Source organism: Acomys russatus, chromosome 10 (assembly GCF_903995435.1).
Source record: "Acomys russatus chromosome 10, mAcoRus1.1, whole genome shotgun sequence".
Lineage (NCBI taxonomy): Eukaryota > Metazoa > Chordata > Mammalia > Rodentia > Muridae > Acomys > Acomys russatus.
The window spans coordinates 24,934,115-24,957,682 of NC_067146.1; positions in this window are offsets into that span (position 1 = coordinate 24,934,115).

Consider the following 23,568-nt stretch of genomic DNA (forward strand, 5'->3'; position numbering starts at 1 on the left):
TCTGTGTAGCCCTGGATGTCCTGGAACACCCTCTGTCGATCAGGCTGTCTTCAAACATGGAGAGCTGCCTGCGTCTGCCTCCTGAGTGCTTAGCTTACAGAAATACCTTTCTCTTTCTTTTCAGTTCTATTTCTTTTTTTCTGTGTTTGTTTGTTTGTTTTGGTTTTGTTTTGTAATATTTTTTAAAGACAGAGTTTTTCTATTAACTGGCTTTCTTGGACTATGTTTGTAGACCAGCCTGGCCTTGAACTCACATTGATCCTCCTGCCACCATCAGTGAGGTAACTAAAGGCATGTGCCAGTATGCCTGGCTCAGAAATGCCATTCTCATCTTAATCTTCAATTTAAAAAAAGTTATGAGTGACACTGAATGATGACAAAGGTAGAATTTAAGATATACAATTATTAATAAATATATCGCTACAAAGTCGTTTTCCTCCTTAAGAGCGTTAAAAAAGTTTCTGGAAAATTCTACTTCAGGAAAGAACTTTCCAGTAAAGCTACAAGTACAGGAACATATGTGAGAAAAATGGACTCAGATTATTAAGGCAACTCACTTAATTTTAAATGTCAAAATCTCTTTGACAACAATGATATCAAACATTTATGTTTTACTATGAATTTAAATCAGTCTGTGCTCTGCAAGGAAAATTTAAAACCAAAATGGTCTTACATAAAAGAATTCGAAGCATAAATACTCAACATACTGAGAAAAGTACGATAGATTTATGATTTTGAAAAATTATATAAAATATATTCTCTAGCTTACCTCACATTCCTCGTACACATGCTTACCAGAAGAAAAATACATTTTTAAAAACCATAATGTACTTTAAAAGTAAGGAAACTATGGGAGATGACAACATAATTGTCAATCTTAATTTTTCAAAAGCAAGTAGTATCAACTTAAAACAGAAAAAAAAAACATAAAAGGTACGACTACACAAAACCTGGGAGAGGCAGAAAACATGCTTATATTTGGAATGAAAGACAGAGTGGACACATGACCTGTTTACATGTCATAGGCAGAGTAGCCAGAAAACTTTAGTCTTTCCTTGGGGTGATAACACCAGTAACATGTCTTGGTATACTCTGAAGGGGGACAGTTAAAGTGTGACCTTGAATGAGAGAATGGAAATAAATCCTCTTCTAGATAGACAGTTTCAATGAGAGGCATGTAAGAACAGCTATTGACTTGCTAGTACTGACAGATACGTCCAGAGCTAGTCTCACTAAAAATACACCAAAATATCAGCCACACCAAGGATCTCCCTTTATTCTATATAGGCTGTGATGTAGGGCACACAAACAGAACTCAGGCCCAAACAGTGTCCATAGTGTAAAAAGATAAAGTCAACAAAACTAACAGAACCAATAAGTGATGATGAATATTTTAAATGTTTCAAAACAACCAGAGTTAATAAGGAGTTTTAGCAGACTACAAACTAAACTAAATTAATATTCCAAAAGAAATGAATTGAATTAGCAGAGGTCGCTGAAATAAACAATCTAATTATTGGTATACAAACATTTTCAGCTGATGCCATGAGCCACAGAATGGCTTTTTTTTGAGGGAAACTTCATTTATTCACTGAATGACATTAGAGGTGATCCCAGAGAGCAGTATACAAATGTGATAACAGATGCACTGCATTCTAGCAAAGTCTCATGCAGCATGGCCTCAGGATCCCCAAATCATGTCAGCAGCAGTTGCAGAGGGAGAATGGACACAGAGAGCAAGCTACTAGAATTTTCTAACAAGAAGAGGGACACGTATTTTGATATTAAGTATTCAGTAGGAAAAAAGTAAAATAAAGGTCAGAATAGCAGAAAATAATATAGAAAGGGAAGGAGGAACCTATCTTAAACTTTCTAAAATGTGAAAGATAATAAAGGTACCCATATTATCCACACATGTGTGAAAATAAAATTCCAATAAGACTTATCAGCAACATAACTCACAATGCCTGTGCAGGGTGGGATGTGGACAAAACTTCAACTACTGTAGTAAAACTATCCAGGTGACTATTCAATGGAGATTGGAATACAGACACTTTTAGATTTTCAGACACACAGAGACTTCCCAGTATCCATTCTTATAGGAGATTAGTCTAGCAAATAAAATACAGGTGCAAAACCTGGGGTATGGAAACATTTAGCATTAATGAAAAAGAGAATAAATGAAAAAAAGAACGTGTGTGTGTGTGTGTGTGTGTGTGTGTGTGTGTGTGTAATATTTACTATCATCTTGATAAATAACAAGGGAATATATGTTGTTGACATGAACATAGTCGCGTCCAGGACACCAATGCCTCAGATCTATAGGAATGAAAAAAACCTTCCTTTGGTCTAAGAATGGATGTTGTAATTATTGACTTTTAGCTAAAACTAGTGTATGAAGAAACCAGAGTGGATACAGAAACTATATGTAGAGGAAAAGTTAGTACTTTTTCAACAATGATCTATTATCAATCAGTAGATGAAGGAATAAGATATAAATTAAATCATCCTGAGAAAATTGTTAACCTACATGGTATAATACACACAAGTAAATCTCCAATAAATATTTTATTATATATATATATATATATATATATATATATATATATATATATATATTATGTTTGAAAACAATAAATTCCTAGATATAATTTGGGAAACTGCTGAAATATTTTTCATGTTAGAAATTCCATGACCCCTTTTACACAAGCAAAGCACGCCATCTTTATGTCTCAGTTTTTTCTACAGTGGCCACATGCCCTAAATGATAATAGTAATGTCGATGTTTATATTGTCCTGAGAAATAACATGCGGTGTTCTGAAAATGGTCATGTGGTGGATGTCATTGCTATGAAAATTATGAAATGAATAATTATCTCTCCATTATTCATTGACAAATTCAGGGACAAATGAAAAATATCTCTTAATTATTAAAATATTTCCCAAGCACTATTATGAAAGAAAACTCTGAAATTCTGTACCTTATGGAAAAAAGATGACTCCTCTGAGCGTATCTCAGTTTTGCTTTATATATATTTCTAATAGGGAAACAATTATTTGTTTTTCTCACAGTGTTTTTTATTTTTCTCATTTTTAATTTAAATGTATTTTGATTCATGGTGGCAAATTTTCAATATTATATTTCCTTCTTTCCACTAATTGATTGATCTATTAGTCCAATTTATCCAAAGCAATTTTCTGGGTGATGAGAAAAGCACTATTTTAATGTTAGTAACTATGCCATGCACAATTTTTCTTTAAATATAGAGTTGAAAGAATTTAGCTGTTGTGTTTCTGGAAACAAATCATATTTAAGAGACAGAGAGAAAATGCTATGCTCAAAAATCATATGCAATAAGAAATTCATTCCACAAGTGGAGTTAGGCCTTTAAAAGGCCTTTATCTACCTGATAGAATAAATTTGATGTGCCTTACAGACCGTAGTGTATATGCACCCTCACTGTGCATGCATATAAAGCCATCTTTTGAAAGCACTAACACTGTGATTTCCATTCGATGATGAAGTTGTAATAAAAACAGTTTATTATGATACAATTGTATACTTTCCTAAGTTAGATTTTTTAACTTAGTGTTGCTTTTTTTCTAATAATATTCATTTTGAGGATCTAATAAGCCCAAGAACTTCTTTTTCTTTCTTTTTAAAATTTAATTATAATTTATTCAGATTATATTCCGATTGTTATTCTCTTGCTTGCATCTTCCTTCTGCCCACTCCCTCGTCCCTCTGCCCCATTCCCCTTCCCTAAACTGCTAACAGAAGGGGACCTCCTCCCCCACTATATGACCACAGGCTATCAGGTCTCATCAGGATAGCCTGCTTCCCCTTCCTCTGTGTGCTCACAGGCCTCCCCACAAAGGGGAAGTGATCAAATCAGGGACACAGAGTTCATGTCAGTGACAGTCCCTACATAGTCCAAAAGAATGAGCTGTCCATTGACTATAACTTAACAGGAGGTCCAGATTTACCTCACGCAGGGCTCCCTTGGTCCAGATCCTCCTGCCTTGATGGTCTTCTTGTGGGGCTCCTGAGCCCTTCGGCTTCTGCCATCCTGTCATTCTTCCATATCACCCTCAGAGTTCTGCCCAGGGACCAGCATCTGTTCTGACTTCCTGCTGGGTAGTCTCTCCGAGGACATCTATGTTGAGCTAATATCTAAATTTCAATATTTCCTTATTTTTAATAGTTGAGTAGTATTCCATGCATGGTGTAAATGTACCACAGTTTTGTTATCCATTCTTTGGTTGAGGGACATACATGTTGTTTCTAGATTTTGGCTATTATGAATAAAGTGCTATGAAATAGTTGAGCAAATGTCCTTGTTGTATGGTGGAGCATCTTTTCAGTATATGGTCAGGAGTGGTATAGCTGGGTCTTGAGTTAGCACTATTCCCAATATTCTGAGAAAGCACCAGATTGATTTCCAAAGTGGTTGTACAAGTTTGAACCCCCATCAACAATGGAGAATTGTTTCCCTTTCTCAACATCCTTGCCAGCATGTGCTTTCACTTGAATATTTGATCTTAGCCATTCTGGTAGAGGTAAGACGGAATTTCAGAGTCATTTTTATTTTGATTTCCCTGATAACTAAAGACATTGAACATTTCTTTAGGTATTTCTTGGCCATTTGATGTTCCTCTATTGAGAATTATCTGTTAATCTTTGTACTGCATTTTTAAATTGAATAATTTGGTTTGGTGGTGTTTACTTTTTTGAACTCTCTATATATTTTGGACATTAGCCATTTGTCAGATATAGGGTTGGCGAAGATCTTTTCCCAGTCTGTAGGATGTCATTTTTTTTCTGTTGACAGTGTCCTTTGCCTTGCAGACGTTTTTCAGTTTCATGAGGTATCGTTTATTAATTGTTCATCTTAGTGCCTGAGGTATTGGTGTTCTGCTCAGAAAGCTGTTTCCTGTGCCAATGAGTTCAAGGCTATTTCATTATTCTTCTAACAAACTGTGTGTCTGGTTTTACGTTGAGGTCTTTAATCCACTCAGACTTGAGTTTTGTGTAGGGTGATGAATATGCATATATTCACATTTTTTTTTTTTACATTTAGATATCCACTTAGACCAGCAGCATTAATTGAAGATGCTATCTTTTTTCCATTGTAGGTATTTAGCTTCTTTGTCAGAAATTGAATGTCCATAGGTGTGTGGGTTATTTTTCTGGGTCTTCTCTTTCATTCCATTGATCAACCAACCTATTTCTCTGCCGGTACCATGCCATTTTTATTACTATAGCTCTTTAGTATAGCTTGAGATTAAGGATGGAGATTCCTCCAGAAGATCTTTTATTGTACAGGATTGTTTTAGCTATTCTGGGGCTTTTGTTTTTCCATATGAAGTTGAGAATTGATCTTTAAAAGTCTGTAAAGAATTGTGTAGGGATTTTGATAGGGGTTAACTTGAATCTGTAGATTACTTTTGATAAGATGGCCAAATTTACTATGTTGATCCTCCTGATTCATGAGTATGAGAGGTATTTCCATCTTCTGATATGTTCTTCAATTTATTCAGAGACTTGGAGGGTTTTTTTTTTTATACAAATCTTTCATTTCCTTGGATGGAGTTACACCAAGACACTTTATATTATTTGTGGTTATTTTGAAGGGTGTAGTTTCCCTAATTTCTTTTTCAATCTCTTTTTCATTTGTATACAGGAGAGCAACTAATTTTTAAAAATTAATTTATTATCCATCCACTTTGCTAAAGGTATTTATCAGCTGTAGGAATTCTCTGTTGAAAATTTGGGGTCACTTATATACACTATCATATCATCTGTGAATAGTGATATTTTGACTTTCTCTTTTCTGATGTGGATCCCTTTGGTCTTCTTTTGTTGTCTTATTGCTCTATGTAGAACTGCAAATAGTATATTGAAGACCTATGGAGAGAGTGGGCAGCCTTGTCTAGTATCTGAGTTTAGTGGAATTTCTTTGAGTCTCTCTCTATTTAATATGATGTTGGCTATTGGCTGGCTCTATATAGCCTTTATTATATTTTGGTATGTGTCTTGAATTCCTGATCTCTCCAAGACTTTAAACATGAAAGGGTGTTGAATATTGTCAAATGCTTTTTCATCATCTAAGGAGATGATGATGTGGGATTTTTTTTCTTTCAATTGGTTTATATGGTGGATTATATTGATGGACTTCCTTATATTGAACCTTCTTTCCATGCCTGGGATGAAGCCTTCTTGGTGATGGTGAATTGTATGTTTGATGTGTTCTTGGATTCAATTTGGGAGTATTTTATTGAGTATTTTTGCACCAATGTTCATAAGATAAATTGGTCTGAAATTTTCTTTCTTTGTTTGGTTTTTGTGTGGTTTAGACATCAAGGTGATTCTAGTGTCATAGAATGAGTTTGGTAATATTTCTTCCATTTCTATTTTGTGGAATAGTTTGAAGAGAATTGGTATTAGCTTTTCTTTAAGTTCTGATAGAATTCTGCACTGAAACCATATGGCCCTGGGCTTTTTTGTTGTTGTTGTTGGGAGACTTTTGATGACTACTTCTATTGTGGCAGGAGATATAGGACTATTTAATTTGTTTAATTTAATATTGATTCAACTTTGGTAAGTGGAAACTATCAAGAAAATTGTCCATTTTATTGAGATTTTCAAATTTTGTGGCATATATGCTTTTGAAGTAAGACTTGGTGATTTTTGGTTTCCTCAGTGTCTGTTGTTATGTCTCCCTTTTGATTTCTGATTTTGTTGACTTAGATAGTGTCTCTCTGCCTTTTAGTTAGTTTGGCTAAGAGCTTGTCTATATTTTTGATTTCCTCAACAAACCAGCTTCTGTTTTATTTACCTATTATTTGGTAATGGGGGGATTTTGAAGTCTCCCACTATTAAAATGTGGTTTCATTGATTCTTTGAATTGTTCTCTTTGTTTTTAATATATTGGTTTCAGCCCTGCATTTGATTATTTCCAGCTATCTACTCCTCTTGTGTATGTCTACTTCTCCCCCCTGCCCCAGCACCTCCAGATATGCCAGTCAGTTGCTTTTATGATATTTTTCAATCTCTTTATAAAGACACTTAGTGCTATGTACTTTCCTATTAACACTGCTTTCTTTCATTCTGTACCATAAGTTTGGATTTGTTGTACATTCATTTTCATTGAATTTTAGGTAATTTCTAATTTCTTTCTTCCTTCTTCTCTGATGCAGTTATCACTGAGGAGAGAGTTATTCAGTTTGCATGTGTGTAGGCTTTTTGCTATTTCTGCTGTTGTTGAGGTCCAGCTCAATTCATGGTTGTCTGATAGGATACAGGGCATTACTTCAATCTTCCTGTATCTGTTGAGCCTTGCTCTGTAACCTACTATATGGCCAATTTTAGACACGATTCCTTGAGGTGCTGAGAAGAAAATCCTCCCGCCACATGTCTTGCGTTTGGGTGAAAAGTTCTGTAGATATCTGTTAAAAATCCTTTGATTCATGTTATTATTTCTTCTTTTAGCTTCTGTTTTGTTTACCTATCCTTTGGTGAGAAGGGAGAAGGTGAGAAGTCTTCTACTATTAATGTGAGGGGATGGATGTGTGGGTTGAGTTTACTAATGTTTCTTTTACAAATGTGGATGCTCTTGTATTTGGAGCATAGATGATTAGAATTGTAATGTCATCTTGGTGTATTTTTCCTTTGATGGGTATGAGGTATCCTTCCTCATCTCTTTTTATTAATTTTGGTTAAAACCTATTTTGTTAGATATTAGAATGGCTACTTCAGCTTTATTTTTGTATCTAGTTCCTTGGAAGACCTTATTCCAGCCCTTTACTCTTGGGTAATGTCTATCTTTGTGGCTGTGGTGTGTTTCTTGTATGTAGCAAAATGTTGGGTCCTATTTATGCATCCATTCTGTTAGTCTGTGTCACTTTATTGGAGAGTTGAGACCATTGATGCTGAGAGAGATTAATGAGCAGTGCCTGTTAGGTCACTTTATTTTGATGTTGGTTGTGGTAATGTGTTTGTGTGCTTGTCTACTTTTTGTTTTACTAAAATGAAGGTATCTATTTCCTGTGTTTTTCTGGGTATAGTTAGTCTCCTTGGGTTTGAATTTTCCTTCTAGTATCTTCTGTGGGGCTGGGTTTGTGGATAGGTACTGTTTAAATTTGTTTTTACTGTGAAATATCTTGTTCTCTCCATCTTTGGTTATTGAAATTTTTGCTGGGTATAGTAGTCTGGACTGGCACCTGCGATCTCTTATCATTTGTAAGACATTTGCCCAGGCCCTATTGGTTTTTATGCTCTCTGTTGAGAAGTGGTGTGTGATTCTGCAAGGTTTGCCAGTGTACGTTACTTGACCTTTTCCCATGCCACTTTTAATATTTTTTCTTTGTTCTGTACATTTAGTGCTTGATTATTCTGTGGCAGAGGATTTTCTTTTCTGGTCTACTCTATTTGGTCTTCTGTATGCCTCCTGTATGTTTCTTTAAATTAGGGAAATTTTCTTCCATGTTTTTTTTTTTTAATTATTTTCTGGTTCTTGAGCCAGACATCTTCTCTTTTGTCAATTCTCATTATTTTAAGTCTTCATCTTTCATGGTGTCCTTGACTTCTTGGATATTTTGTGTCAGGATATTTTTAAGATTTAACATTTTCTTTGATGGTTCTTCCATTGTATCTTTTACACCTGAGATTCTTTCCTCCATCTCTTGTTATCTGTTGTCAATGCTTACTTTTGTAGTTCCTGTTTTCTTCTCTAAGTTCTCTCTTTCCAGGTTTCCCTCAATTTGTGCTTTTATTATTGTTTTCATTTTTATCTTCTGATCTTGAACCATTTTATTGATTTCCTTCACCCGATTGTTTACATTTTCCTGAATTTCTTCTAGTGATTCCTTCATTTCCTCTCTGCAGGCCTCCCTCTGTTACAGCCTCTCTAAGGTCCACAACCTGTTTGCCAGTATCTTCTATTTGTTTACAGATTTCATTTGTTTCCTCCATTATCATCTCCATAAGGAATGATTCAGGGTCATTTTCTTGTGTTTCAGTTGTGTTAGAGTGTCCAGGGATGATGGTTTTGGGGTAACTGGGTTCTGGAGATGCCATATTATTTTGGCTTTTGTTGTTTGATTTTTTTACACTGGCCTTCAGCCATCTTGCTGTCTCTGGTGTTGAGTGGTAGTTTCTGGTGTTCTACACAGCCCACTTAGTGCAGCTCCTATGTTCATGGCTATAGGTTGAGATCCCTCACCTGTGGGGATCAAGGAAGTCTTCATGTGGATCAGGCAAGTAACGTCAGACCCGACCTCAGAACTTTCAGTGGACCAGCCGGGTGACCTGATGTCAGATCTACCTGTGTTCCACACAGCTGTGTCTCCCCTTGGCAAGTAGACTTAGATGCTGGGTTTTGTAGCCCACAGTTCCTTCAGCGACACAGAGTGAAGGTGCTATGTGCTCCTCCAGGCATGTGGCTAGACTTTGGAGCCTCCAACTATACCTGGGTGGACTCTGGAACTTTCATTGGATTGGCCAGCTGACCTTAGGTCAGATCCACTTGTGTTCCAGGGCATTGGGTGCCATCTGGGCTAGAAAACCCCTACAATGGTGATTTGTAGCATCCAGTTCTGTCTGATACACAGTGCACAGGTGTGGCCTGCATGCAGGAGAGTGAGTGGCTAGACTTTGGTGACTTAGCATAAGCCTGCAGGGATTCAGGGACTTTTCTGTGTATTAGCTTGGTGTCCCGAGGCTTGACCCACACCTGTGGGCACCACACTCACCTGGGAATCTCCAGCACTGATGTCTTGTGGCTCTCAATTTGGTAGTCACTGCTATCTTGCTGATCAGACACAGGGTGTGTTTTCAGCACCACCATCTTGTATATATGTTTCAACCCAAGAACACCCAAAGGTATGTTTTAGCTGTAAGAGTCTTCACTCAGGTACATGCCTATAGGTACTGCTGTTTGAACTGTTCAGGAGCTCTGCTGCATCTTTAATATTCTTAGGCTGGGCATATGAACCTCTTGTGTGTTTTGTGTAATTTAGGAACTTCTTATTACCTTAGTACTTGGATATATTTATAATGCTGGCTCCATTTCATCCATGTTTTTACTTTGACAGTAAAATGAGATACTATTTAAAACCATCTAGCTTTATTTGAAGACCTCAACAGTAAGCAAGCACAGAATTAATGCCAGAATAGAACTCCTATTCTAAACCTACTATCACTTTGTTAAAAATTAGGAAGTATTTGAGTCTGCTCTGATCAGTTTTCTGAATAAATAGTAGAGCCTTGACTATAATGGCGTGTCTACAGAGATAACTTCTTTAATCATTATGTTTTAAAGCTAAAATAGAATAGGGACCATTTTATTTAATACCTCTTTTTTCATAACTAACTAGGTCACCTAAGCTATTGACATGGCCACAGGAAGTCTTAAAATACAGACTAAGATAGGCTTGGTATGCTCTTTTCCTGATCAACCGTTCTCATCTTTCATTAGAGAAACATCTAATCTATTAGAAAACATTTAAGAGTCAAACAGAAATCTGAGCATCCAAAAATCTGTTAAGCTGTGAAAAGTAACATAAGTTCACAGTCAGAGGAACATGTTCTTTTATATGGTGTATACATTAACATCAGTGAGAACTCAATATTGAGAACAAATTTACAATATGCTGTCAAGTATTTAATAATATTTCAATGTCTAATTAAATCTAAGATACTTGCACTTACATGTGAGTCATTATAATTTCTTATTATGTACAATATAATGATCTGGTATAAATGGGGTAACATCAAAGAGCCAGAGCTAGGCCGATAGTGACAGTGTGAAAGTGTGTTTCATGCAACTAAACCTTTTGGTATCAACTTGGAATTTTGCAGAAGGATGAAAGGAAGAGAGAGAGAGAGAGAGATGCTGCACTTCGTGACATGTGATGTGAAGGTGGCTATTCAAGGGCTTTATATGATCCTTATCTTTATCAGGTCTTTGTATGTGTTGTGGGCAAGTGCATGTAAAGAAGAAACTGCTGGATCAGATAAACTACCGTCTGGCTCCAAGTGGTTGATTTCCCTGGAGGACACTTGTTAGGGAATGTTGAAAAGAGGGAAGAAGCCATGTCTGGAGATCTCTGGGGACTGACAGAACACCTGGGCTTAAGCTCTCCTAACACGCTTTGCATTCTGCTGTGCCACCACTTAACCTCCCCAGGCATCACTTCTTCCACCTACAAGAGAGCTTGTGAATAAGATATAAATATAATCTAGAAAAGAGAAGTCTACCTCCTGAGACATTGTACCAAAGCTTTCTTAATAGTCTCTTTTGCAGTAAGGTAGTCACTGTATAAGTACTTCACTCAGCGGGTAATTTCTTCACAGCATGATCTGTGGGAAAGTGCTGATCCTGTTAATCAGCCCATACTCAAAGTATTAGGACACTACGTACTAGACACACTTCTAAGGTTTTCGTTGTTGTTTTTGTTTTATGTGTGCACACTTTACTTTTAAATTTAGACTACGTAACTGACAAATACTAACAATTCGTACTAATATAATACCATTTTCTAAGACTTTAGACACAGAATACTTCCCTTTAAAACTATAAAAAAATCAGTACATCTACATCAGAGGTAAGTTCCACAGGAATTTTCTGGAACTGACATTTGTACAAATTCCTGAGATACCAATATGAGTAGAAATAGACAAAAATTGGGCTATGAAGGATACAAAACAATTGAACCACAAATGTAATATGCTCTCTGAGGTTTGAAATGCCTGCTATTCTCCATCAATGGAACCAGCATCATAGATCAACGGTTCTCAAGCTAGAGGTCACATATCAGACATCATGTACATCATATACTTACATTATGATTCATAAGAGTAGCAAATTTGCAGTTATGAAGTAACAACAGAATAACTTTATAGTTGGGGGTCACCACAACATGAGGAACTGTATTAAAAAGATCACACCATTAAGAAGGTTGAAAACCACTACCACAGAGGATGATTGTACTTTGTAGTTAATGTATCATCAGCAATGCTAGAACAAAACCCAAATCATTAAAACATAGAGAAAACATTGAGGAGAATCACATAGGACCATAGCAGGTACACAGGCCATGCTGGTGAACACTGTTATTATTTCTCAGTGATAAGGAATTCACAGGCAATCAGCCTTTATGTTTGCAAACTTTTCCATACATTATTTATATAGACACAAATTACTAAAACTAACATGTAATTTACTTTATTGTAAAGTAAACTCTCCATATCCCATTGTATATGAAATATAAATGGACAGATCCTCTTTAGGTGTACAAATGCATGCTTTCCCAGCATTTCATTTTGTAGGAAGGCACTTACTCTACTGTAGTTTCCCCTCAGTAGATCCTGAGAGTGAGAAGCATAGAGTACTGTCTGGATGCTGTTCAGTTTCAATGTGTTTTTTGAATAGCTTTTGTTGGAATTTGTTCTAATTATTTCTATTTTTAATCTCTGTCTCTGTCTCTGTCTCTGTCTGTCTCTGTCTCTGTCTCTGTCTCTCTCTCTCTCTCTCTCTCTCTCTCTCTCTCTCTCACACACACACACACACACACACACACAATCTCAAATCACAAAGTTAAAACTACAAATTACAGAGGGATTTTCTTTTTTAAATATTTTATTAATTCATTTATATTACATCTAATAGTTATCCCATCCCTTGAATCCTCTCATTCCTCCCTCCCTCCCACTTTCCCCCTACTCCCCTCCCCTATGTCTGTGACTGAGGGGGACCTCCTCCCCCTGTATATGCTCATAAGGTATCTAGTCTCTTCTTGGTGACCTGTTATCCTTCCTCTGAGTGCCACCAGGCCTTCCCATCCAGGGGATGTGGTAAAAAATGGGGCACCAGAGTTCATGTGAAAGTCAGTCCAGGAGTATTTTCTTAAATACTGTTTGTGCTTACAAAATGTCATTAGGTCCACAGAGTAATCCAAATGGGAGCACTGAGTTTTTCCTAAAAATTTTTAGTTGCAGTGCTTTAATTGATAATATGTTTTTCTAATAGGCAAGGGTTTTCATTTTACCGAATTGTGTGAGAACTTGCTCAGTACAGTTGTTTCTATGGATTTATGCATGTTTGTGTGCATGGGGGTACATATGTCTACAGGTGCACTTGCATATGCATGCGTCCATATGTAGATCCCAGAAGACAGTCTTAAATGTCATTGGCAGAAAGACAACCTACTTCCAGGTGAGATAGGGTGTCTCATTGGCACAGCTCATCAATAAACCTAGCTTGATGTCCCAAAAGGTCACAGGATCTCCCTGTCTGTGCCTCCCTAACTTTGGGATTACCTGCACTTCTGGTATTTGTATTTTTATGTGGGTCCTAGAGATTGAATTTGAGTATTCATGCTTTCAGACAAATCTTTTATGGTTGAACTGTCCTGTCATTCATAAGAGAGATATTAGTCTTACCTCTAAATATTGCATCTTCCCAAATCCAGATTCAAGGCATACATTGATTCTTTCTCTTTTTTGTTATAACTTCATGATGGCACTGAGATACTGGCAAGTCAGTGAAAACACATTAATTTTCATATATTTCAATGATCAGCTCAGTTATTAATAAAATAACATGTTTTCCAAAATTAAATGTGAGAACACATTTATATAAGGACATGTCTACTCTATTCACAGTCAAATTCATGTTCAATCTGAATGCTCTAAATGAGGAACCAAACTGATGAATCTCAATTTCTTTTCTGTGGATAGTCCTTTCAGAAATGCTGCTCATGAAGGTCACAGAGAAGAGACACTACAGACTACATTTGAAATCCACTGGGATATATACTTATGTATATGTACATATGTATACACACACACACACACACACACACACACACACACACACACACACATATATATATATATATATATATATATATATATATATATATATCCCAGATCAAATGCAAGATATCACATTACATTGTCATATCTCCTGCTCTTCTCCAATGTTCAACACTTTCTTATTTAAAAAGACATTGCGACATTTGACATATTTTAAGGAGAGTGTCTCTAAGGGCATTTGTTATCTCACATGACAAATTCAGTGTTTCAGGACTTAATTCAATATGGATAATTTGCTTTACAAGATTCAGGAGCTCAGCAGGTCCTACTTCCTCACTTATGTGTATATGCCATGTTAAGTGAGTAAAGTCAGTTCTTACTAAAATAATTATATATTGACAAAGCATGACCAATATTTCTCACGGAAAAAGATAATTTTCTACATAAGACATCATTTTCTTTCGAGATTTAGAAATGATACTTCAGTGGGTATCCCAATAAGTCAACTCTCCTGGATCATGAAGACATCCAGACAGCCCTCCATGGACTGTTCTGCACTGATGACTCTGCTAAGGCAGGTTTTGCTGAGATTCAGTCACTAGCTGTAACTACTGTAGGAACAAGCCCTTTTTCTCCTGTTTCAGTGAAGTAAAAATAAGGACAGAGAGAGATTCTTAAGTAACAGATCGGGCAGAGTAACAGGAACACAAACTAAATTAAGACATTTTAGCTGGGCAGTGGTGGTGCACTCCTTTAATCCCAGCAGAGGCATGCCGATCTCTGAGTTCCAAGGCAGCCTGGTCTATAGCGTGTTACAGGACAGCTAGGACTACACAGAGAAACTCTGTCTCAAAAAACAAAACAAAACAAAATGAGGCTAAGAAGATATTTTGGTAATCTGCATATAACACTGAACTCTTAACCAAATTCAGAAGACCTAAAATATTTGTCTCAGACGTTTGACTATAACTTAGCATTGTTTTTAAAGGGACTACAATAATTTCAGAGTAAAATGTTTTTATTCATGGCTAAGAGTAAGATGATTATTTATTATAAATAAAAATAAATTAATATAGCATCAGAGGAACACAATGCTGAAATGCATATTTGTACAACTATTCATCACCAAATTTCCCTCTAGTCATAAAATAGGTGTATCTTATATAATGTTATATAAATATGATAAAGAATATATATAATATAAAATGTAATAAATAAGACCACATTAAATATTTCTGCAGTTTGGGCTGCCTTATGTTCAAATGAGCATACTGAATATTCTTCTATTAATTTCGAGTCCCATAGATCTAACTTATAGGCATCATGGAAAGTAATCCAGTTACAAAGATAATAAGGAAGGCATTACTGTTGGTAGACATACACATAAACATGTTTTAGCACTACAATGAGCCAGGCAGCATAATAGAATATGTCCAGAGAGGCTTAAGTGTGGTGTTAAGATTTATTGTCAATAGGTTCTAGATTCACTGAGATGACAAGCCCCGAGCATACCTGAGAGTAATGTCTTGATGTGGTAAGAAGATACACTTTAATTATGAGCAACATCATAGAATAAACAAGGGTCTTGAGCTGGATGAAAAGGAAAAACTGAGCTAAATCCATTCACTGTCACTGCTCCCTCGTTGTAACTGTGATATGATGAGCCACCTTAAGCCTCTGCCACCATGACATCCTGACCATAAGGGCAGCATCCTTGAATTCTGAGTCAAAATAAATGCATTCGCCTGTAAGCTCAATTTTATCAGAGTATTTTATTATACCAACAGAAAAATACCAAAATGGAAAATTAATTGAATGGAGTTGATTCTTTAGTCTAAAAGCCCTGACCACGTGCTTTTTTGGCATTGGAAACTAGTTTATGGGAGAAATTTATAAGAGTTTACAAGCTGTGGGCTACAGATTAGTGGTCACAGCTGTCATAGCAAAGTATCAGAACCTGGGTAACCTGACATTTTTTTCCTTTTCATAGTTCTGCACAATAATAGTCTAAGATGGAGGTATTTGCTATGTTGGTTCCTTTGGAGAGTCTTTCTCTTTGCCTTGTAGATGTCTAACTTTTTCTCATGTCTTTGGAAAGTTTTTTTCTCTGTGTATGTTTGTATTCCCTTGTTATAGACTGGAGCCATCTTTGAATCCAGAGCAGCCACCCATCATTAATTTTACTTTAGTTGCCTAGGTAAAGAACCTATCTGCAAATACAGTTACATACAAAGGTATTGATGACTAGAGCAGGAATGAATGGCAGGTGGAGGGAGGGGCACACACTGGTGCCCACAAAAGAGACTGTGCTAGCTGCAAAACCAATATTCATTGTGGTGTTAAGCAGAAGCAAAGAGCAAAGGAGGCAGTCCACTCATCCACAATACATGTCTAAAGGTTACTCTCTGAGGGGGTGAAAATGAGGGAGGGAGGGAAGGAGGGAGGGAGGGAGGGAGGGAGGGAGGGAGGGAGGGAGGGAGAGAGAGAAAGAAAGAGAGAGAGAGAGAGAGAGAGAGAGAGAGAGAGAGAGAGAGAGTAGTGACACCACTGAATGAACACTTGATATGTGAGAAACCAGAAGAACTGTGAAGCCTTGAGAGCACCTGAGGGATCTAGGGAGCCTCCTTAAAGAACCCATCTCCAAATACAGTTACATAGAAAAGTATTGACAATTAGGACAGGAAGGAAAGGCAGCTGGATAGAGGGAGTTTAGAACACACAGATGAGGAGAAGAGTATCATGAGTCAAAGGTCTGTAACTAAAGAAATTTCTCAAGTTTTTATCTGAGTTTCCAGTTACTAGGTAGAGATAGTAGAAGAAATTCTCGAAAGAGTTAACTCGCATAGTAACAGAAACTTCCAGCATCTAAAGAGGCTCCATTTTAAAAATGACTTCTAAAGCATTCTTCCTTCCGTTTTTTTTTTTTTTTTTCACACATCATCCATTACATTTGAAATTGCACTCCAGGACATTCATTACTGTGACTAATTTCGACCTCACTCCAGCGAAATGAAGGTGGCGTATTCACACGTTTTCTATCACCTGACTAGCCTCAATCACTTTACAGCTACCATCAAAATCTGTCAGGCCCGTGATCACTGGATAGCTAAAATATCTTTATTAAAAATATCCTTATCAAATATACTGTCAAAAATCATGATTTGAGCTCCTGTGTAGTTAACCTCCAATTAGTTTTGGAAAAGAAAATATATATAATTGCTTTTCAACTATTAAAACAATTTCAAATTTGGTAAATTTCTACTCATAATTACATAAAACAATGGTAAGTGTCTTTTTAGATAATTATACCTAATCAATTATAATGTAATCTATTTTAAATCCACAAAGACACATTTCCAAATACCAAATATGCTCTTCACTCACTTAGAGCATATGTGTTAGAAACTAAACTACAAGGTATAAAATCCTCTGCAAATTGAAACTTTATTAACAGGGTGATAAATTAATGATGTTTTAGAAGATGTAATTTTTGTTTCAAAAGAGAGGGTAGACAGGTTAAACTAGATTCGGATGTATATTTTCTCTCAAAGTGTGATATCTTAAATTACCCTTCATTTTAATCAATTAGGCCTTTTTTTTTTTTTTTTTTTTTTTTAATCCCAGGAAACGTTCCACACCAGTCTCAATTGTCAGTGCCGCTGTGAGATTGTTCAGAGGTGAGTAAGATGAGAAACTGTGTTCTCTACTCTCCTAAAGCCACACATTTCTGCATGGCTGTGAAGGTGGCCTTTATAATCTTGTGAGAAAGCATTCAAGGCAGAGACTTAGCATTTTGAAGCCATCATTTTCTTTTCCTCTACTAAGTGGTATTCAGTTTTCTAAGAAGTTACTTCCAAGAATGACATGGAAGGTGTCACCATATGAATCAAAGGCTGTGGGTGAAGATGCCCATATTAATTATTTTCTAGTAAATGCTTATTTTCTAGTAAACACATGGGAAGTGAGTTCAATTCACTGTATTTCTTTAAGGCTGGTGCCTCTAAATTCTCAGGACTTGCTCATATAATCATGGGCTTTCATCCTGGAGGAGCCACAGGGATCATCCAGATTAGCACCCTGGGTAGTTTATTTTTTCTTAAGTGAGTTTGGGCAGGGTCCATTGACTTTACCCAGTTAAGGAGAGAAGCAAGACTAGTGCCTAAGTTGTTTGATTTTAGATTCCTTTGTAACCACTGTGTAAATTCCCTAAACACCATGGCAGAAGATCAGCCTGTATTTAACTTACGTCATAAATCTGAAAGAAGGAAATGAGGAGAGGAATAGTAATTGTGTAGGTGAAAAACATGGAATAACAACAGCAACGAGTGATAAAATGGTCTTCAAGGAGTCACCAGCTTGAATTATCATTACCTTTCTTATATAAGAGTTTATTACTTACTTCCTAAACAAGGCTTACTGTAGGGAAGAGTGGAGGGTGTGGTGTGGCGCAAGGTCTCGGAGGAAGCAGGGGCTCTGCAAGGAAACCATCAAGGCCTGTGGAACTGGGCACAGGGGGGAGCTGCACAAACTGATGCACCAGCCAAGGACAATGCATGCTGAGAACCTAGACCCCTTGTTCAGATGTGGCTGATGAACTGTTGATTCTCCATGGGGCGGGGGTGGGGGACCAGAGGACTGCAGCCGAACCTCTCACATGCACTCCGGTGCCTACGATTTAGTCACTGCCACTTGGCAAGATGGCCTAGTGGGCACCCAGTTGAAGGGGTTGCAGCCCATGGTGATGAGCCTTAATAGGCTGTTTGCAGAGGTCTAGGGGAGGGGACTAGGCAGAAGAGGCAGTAAGGGTGGGACTGAGAAGATAAAAGGGAGGGGATAACAATTGTGAGGTAATATGAATAATTTATAATAAACAAAATATACATTTAAAAAATCTGGGCAAAGGAGGGCGTTACTGCAGAGACCGATGCACCAACCAAGGGCCATGCATAGTGAGGACCTAGACCCTCTGCTCAGATGTAGTAGACAGGCAGCACAGTCTCCTTGTGGGTCCCACAATATGGGAAGTAGGGACTGCCTCTGACATGGACTCTGACCCCCCAATGTTGATCATTTCCTCCTGGCTGAGCAGTCTTGCCAGGCCACAGAGGAAGAGGTTACAGGCAGTACAGATGAGACTTGGTGGGCTAGGTCAGATATTAGGGGAGGAAGGCTCCCTTTTATGAGGACTGGAGAGGGAGGGAGGCGATGAGGGAACAGGCTACAATCGGTGTGTAAGAAAATAAAAGACTAGAACCCCTCTTCACTTCAGATATTTCTTGCATAGAAAATATCCTATCCTTTTCCAAGTTTTTTTTATTAATTTATTTATATTACATCTCAATTGTTAGCCCTTCCCCTGTTTCCTCCCATTCTTCCCTCCCTCCCATTTCTCCCCTTCTCTCCTCCCCTATGTCTGTGACTGAGGGAGACCTCCTCCCCCTATATATGCTCTCAGAATATCAAGTCTCTTCTTGGTAACTAGCTATCCTTCCTCTGAGTGCCACCAGGACTCCCCATTCCGGAGACATGGTCAGAAAAGGGGCACCAGAGTTCATGTGAGAGTCAGATCTCACTCTCCACTCAACGGTGGAGAGTATCATGTTCGTCGGCTAGGTCTTGGTAGGGGTTCGAAGCTTACTGCCTATATTCTCCTTGGCTGGTGCCTTAGTTTGAGGAGGACCCCAGCATCCAGATCTGCCTGTCATAAAGTTCTTCTTGTAGGTTTCCAGGACCCTGTGGGTCCTACTATTTCCTCTTTCTTCCATGCTACTCTCGCCTAAAGTCTCAATCGGATATCCTCTCCTCTGACCCACTTTCTTGGTAAGTAAAGCTTTTCATGGTACGTATCCCTTGGACTAGTGTTTTGATATAAGTGAGTATATACCGTTTGTCTCTTTTTGCTTCTGGGTGAACTCACTCATTATGATAATTTCTAGATCAATCCATTAGTACACAAATTTCGGGAATTCCTCGTTTTTAATAGCTGAGTAGTATTCCATCATGTAAATATACCACAGTTTCTTAGTCCATTCTTCTACTGAGGGACACTTAGGCTGTTTCCATGTTCTGGCTATTACGTATAGAGCAGCTATGAACATGGTTGAGCATATGTCCCTGTTATGTGGTAGGGCATTTTCTGGGTATATTCCAAGGAGTGGGATGGCTGGGTCTTGAGGAAGCCCTATTCCCATTTTTCTGAGAAAGTGCCAGATAGCTTTCCAAAGTGGTTGTACTAGTTTGCATTCCCACCAGCAATGAAGGAGTGTTCCTCTCTCTCGACATCCTCACCAACATGTGGTGTCACTTGAGTTTTTGATCTTAGCCATTCTGATGGGTGTAAGATGGAATCTCAGTGTCGTTTTGATTTGCATTTCTCTGATGACTAACGAGGACGAGCAGTCACCATGCACAAAACTCAAGCCTAAGTGGATTAAAGACCTCAACTTAAAACCAGAGACATTAAGTCAGTTAGAGGAAAAAGTGGGGAAGAGCCTGGGACACATAGACACAGGAAACAACTTCCTGAACAGTACACCAACATCCCAGGCCTTAATGTCGACAATTAATAAATGGGACCTCATGAGGCTGAGAAGCTTCTGTAAGGTAGGAGACACTGTCAAGAGAACAAAGCGACAGCCTACAGAATGGGAAAAGATCTTCACCAACCCTTCATCTGACAAAGGTTTAACATCCAAAATATATAAAGAACTCAATAAATTAAACACCACAAAACCAAACAACCCAATTGCGAAATGGGGCTTGGAACTTAACAGAGAATTCTCAACAGAGGAATATCAAATGGCCGAGAAACCCTTTTCCAAGTTTATTGCAATGGAATTTAAGAATGTTGGGTGTACTGTAAAGAAACAATCACAAAGAAAGTCACTTCTGACTCAGTCAGACAATCAGAATTTTTCTCCTGGAGTTAACTGTAGTTTTAGTGGTGAACTATAAATCTTAAGAGGTGAAGTGTGAAATTGGTGAGAAAGATGGCATCTCAAGTGGAATATTCACATATTAGGTCAATGCTCAGTGATATTTAGCTCCTTGTTTTTCTTAGTCTATGGAAGCTCCTACCTGGGGAATCAGGGGTTAAGTGGGGAGAATGCGCTAGGGTAGTCTTGAAAACAAAATGTGTTTCACAACAGCTATAGAGCTTCCTTAGAGATGTCAGAGCACCTGGTGCTATGCTTACTCAGTTGGTCAGTATTTAATGTTTACCAGAGCTTGTGAGTAAACTTACAAGCAGATGAACTTCGAAATGAAGACAGATCATTTGGAAATCAAAGGCATTCAGATTTTCTATGGCACTTCATTAATTTCATTTTCGAGAAGGCAAATGGTGACCATAACATGAGGTGAATTCACATAGCGTCTTCATAAATTTAACATTACATTACAAAAATCTTTTCATTTTAGGCTTTTCAATTTGTCAAATATTTATAGGCAGAAAAATTACAAAGAAATAAGCAGAAAAGATTCTGTACCCTAGCAAGGGCTTTCCTGGACCTAGCTAGAGTGCCATTTTTCTAATGCTATTTCTTCTTTTGAATGCTGAAAAGGTTTAGCGCTAAGTGTAGACAGCTGTAGGCTGTTGGCTCTCAATTCAGTTTTAATATTTTGATGATTAGTAATGAAGAAGCCCTATTGGCAGCCATTCAGTGGCATATTTAAATGATGCAAAGAGATGTTTCAGTCTTTCCTTCCTTAAAATAAGATTGAAGACCTTCTTTCTTTCTGGGGATTCTGTATTTCTCAAATGTCTTGAGTACACAATGGGATAATGGCATGGCATCATTCTAGAGACAAAGCACCCTGCTTTCTTTGCCATAATTAATATGGATTTCCTTTCTTAACTACACCCCTGCTTGCTGTTCATTTATCATAGAAAAACTAGAACTCATATATAGAAACTAAACCTTTATAAGTTCTTAGACTGTAAATGCTCTAACAGCAAACAGCAAGGACTTTCCTGTGGAATTTTGAGACATGATTAAAAAGTGAGACAACAGTATTGGTATTTTTTTAGCTGCTAGGAAGAAAAATCTTTCAGCTCTCACAAGTGATGCCAGAAAGATACTTCTGTGACCTGGGAACACAGCAGGAATTCCTGGCCAGTTGTTAGGCACAGGCATGGTTGTCTTTGCCCTGTGGTATACTTTCATTCACCAGTGCTGTCACAATTATTTGCTTCAGCCAACATGATCGGAAATGCATACAAAAAAGCATACATGTATTCAAATTTTCAATGAAAATCTCAATCCTAATTAACTGTAAATCAGTAAAGCTGGATAGCCCGAGGTAGGTTAAAATGAGAACTTTGTACATGAAAGGCTACCTATGCCCCTAAATCTAAGAATTTTCCTAGTTGCAAACCTCCGAATCGCTACATGCAACTTCCTTCACTTCAATTATCCTCCTAAGGAAAGTGAGAGCAGGTTAACCAAGCCAAGTAGGAGTCTGTATCAGCAGAGAATAAGTCATTTTTTCTTCATATAGCAAAAGTCATAGATCTCAATGGGAGTAGACTTCTGGCCCTGTCATCTGACAGTGTGGAATGGAACAAAGTTAGAATTTATGCCCTCCTGATTAGCTGAATTACACCCCTGGGGCCTTAGCCCTAGAAGGAGTGGAGTTCTGTTAGCACTTTCTCTGCTTCACTCTTAAGAGCATTACTTTCTCACATTGCTAGGATGCTTATATTATCTCTCCTCATGAGACTGCACATTCTATAAGAACAACACAGTGTCCTTAATGCCCTTTGTGGGCAAATTGACAGGGTTACCAATGACCTTGAAAACAGTAATGCTTACAAGCCTACCGATATTTAGGGGAAGAAAGGAGGGTATTTTATTAAGCAAGGGGCAGAGAGGAAGAACTCCCAAACATATAACTGAGATGAAGTGTTTCAGACAGCTGTAGGAACGGCAGCTTCTGCTCTTCAAGTATAAGTGCACTTCCTATCAAAGTCTGGGTTTTGATCCTCTTTATACTCATTTCAAATCTGGTAAGGCAACATCGCAAATGACTAACAAATGAATAACATGTGCATATACACAAATGCATGCATATATGAATATATACAAACAAACAATATATATGTATACATACCTACTTATGCATATATAAATGGATAATACACACATACACACACACATTTCAATTACAAAACAATCCACTTGAAATCCAAGGGTACAGTTTCTTTTCTTCAAATCAGAAAACACTCATCAAGACCATACTGTGCCATACAGCTTCTTAAGCAGGTGTTACTCACTCTTGAAGAACAAGGGAGTCAGATCTGACAAACTCCCAGAATCATCTACTGCCACAATGCAAAATGTTAACTGAGCCACATGCTGTGTTTGAGAATTTTCTTTTGATTATTTTACCCAACTGTATAAATGTTTAAGTAAGGTATTATAACCAATCTCATAATTTTTAAAAAAGAAATGAAGGCATTAGGGACAAGCTGGAGACCTGGAATGGAGGAGGCTCATTGGAAGATTTGGGGGTGACCCTAGCTGAGACTCCTAGCAGCAGGGGATACTGAGACTGAAGTGGGTACATCCTGCAGCCAGGCAGGACTTCCACTGGTGGAAGGAATACACCAACCCACTCACAAAACGCTCAACCCTAAATTTGTCCTGCCTACAAGATGTGCAGGGATAGAAGATGGAATAGAGTCCATGGGAGAGACCCAATCCCTGACACTATTAATGATACTCTGCTATCCTTGCAGACAGGAACCT